The following is a 2,011-nucleotide window of genomic DNA, read 5'->3' as shown; positions in this document are numbered from 1 at the left end:
GTTCAAAAGTTGTTCTAAAGTTGTTCAAAAGTTGATCAAAAAAATTGTTCAAAAGTTGTTCAAAAGTAGTTCAAAAGTTGTTCAAAAGTTGTTCAAAGGTTGTTCAAAAGTTGTTCAAAAGTGGATAAAAGATGTCCAAAAAATTGTTCAAAAGTTGTTCAAAAGTGGTTCAAAAGTTGTTTCGAAGTTGATCACAAGTTGTTCAAACGTTGTTAAAAAAAATTGTTCAAATGTTATGGAAGAGTTGTTCAAACGTTGTTCGAAAGTTGTTCAAAAGTTGTTCCGAAGGTGTTCAAAAGTTGTTCAAAAAAATTGTTCAAGAGTTGTTCAAAAGTGGTTCAAAAGTTGTTCCGAAGTTGTTCAAAAGATGTTCAAAAAAATTGTTCAAAAGTTGTTCCAAAGTTGTTCAAAAATTGTTTAGAAAATGTTCAAAAGTTGTTTAAAAGTTGTTCAAAAAATTGTTCAAATGTTGTTCAAAAGTTGTTCAAGAAAATTATTCAAAAGTTGTTCAAAAGTTGTTTAGAAGTAGTTCAAAAGTTGTTCCAAACTTGTTCAAAAATTGTTCAAAAGTAGTTTATAAGTTGTTCAAAAGTTAGTAAAGAAAATTGTTCAAAAGTTGTTCAAAAGTTGTTCAAAAAAGTTGGTCAAATGTTCAAAAGTTGTTCAAACGTGGTTCAAAGTTGCTCAAAAGTTGTTCAAAGAATTGTTTAAAAGTTAAAAATTTGTTCAAAAGTTGTTTAAAAATTGATAAAAAGTTGTTGAAATAAATTGTTCAAATGTTGTTCAAAAGTTGTTCAAGAAAATTATTCAAAAGTTGTTCAAAAGTTGTCAGAAGTTGTTCAAAAATTGTTCAACAGTTGTTCAAAAGTTGTTCAAAAGTTGTTCAAATAAATTGTTGAAAAGTTTTCAAAAATTGTTCCAAAGTTCAAAAGTTGATCAAAAGGTGGTCAAAAGTTGTTCAAAAGTTGTTCAAATTTGTTCAAAAGTTGTTCAAATTTGTTCAAAAGTTCAAAAAAGTGTTCAAGAATTGTTCAAAAGTTGTTCAAAACTTGTTCAAAAGTTGTCCAAAAAAATTGTTCAAAAGTTGTTCAAAAGTTGATAAAAAAAATTGTTCAAAAGTTATTCAAAAGTTGTTCAAAAGTTTATCAAAAGTTGTTCATAAAAATTGTTCAATAGTTGTTCTAAAGTTGTTCAAAGTGTTTGTTCAAAAGTTGTTCAAAAAAATTGTTCAAAAGTTGTTTAAAAGTTGTTCAAAGTTGTTCAAAAGTTGTTAAAAAAAATTGTTCAAAAGTTGTTCAAAAGTTGCTTAAAAAATTGTACTAAAGTTGTTCATAAGTTGTCCAAAGAAATTTCTCAAAGGTTGTTCAAAAGTTGTTAAAAAAATTGTTGATATGTTCTAAAAAAAGTTGTTACATTTTTTTTCGAATTGGGCCTTAGGGAGTCGGCGTAGATTCTGTGGGGTCTGATTGGGCTCCATTATGAAGATTTTGGGGAAGCCGGGTCCATATCTTTTAAAAAAATTGCCCCTTTTTTTTCGAATTGGGCTTTATTGGGTCGGCGTAAATTCTATAGGGTCTGTTTGGGCCCGATTATGAAGATTTTGGGGAAATCGGGTCGATATATTAAAAAAAAAAATTGGGCCTTTTTTTTCGAATTGGGCCTTATTGCGATGGCATAGACCTTATGGGGTCTGTTTGGTCCCTATTATGAAGATTTTGGCAAAATCGGATCGAAATCTTTTTAAAATATGTTGGGCCTTTTTTTCCGAATTGGGCCTTATTGCGTTGGCATAGTCCCTATTGGGACTGTTTGGGCCCGATTATAATGATTTTGAGGATATTGGGTAGTTTTTTCTAAAAACGTTGACATTTTTTTTCGAATTGGGCCTTATTGGGTCGGCGTAGATTCTATGGGTTCTGTTTGGGCCTGATTATAATGAATTTGGGGAAATCGGGTCGATATCCTTTACTAGGAGAAATGCCTTTACGCATCCCCTCCTCCCGGGGGTAGG

This window comes from Trachymyrmex septentrionalis, unplaced genomic scaffold, assembly GCF_001594115.1.
Source record: "Trachymyrmex septentrionalis isolate Tsep2-gDNA-1 unplaced genomic scaffold, Tsep1.0 scaffold537, whole genome shotgun sequence".
Taxonomy (NCBI): Eukaryota; Metazoa; Arthropoda; class Insecta; order Hymenoptera; family Formicidae; genus Trachymyrmex; species Trachymyrmex septentrionalis.
The sequence above is the reverse complement of the archived record's forward strand: the minus strand, read 5'-3'. Positions refer to the sequence as shown.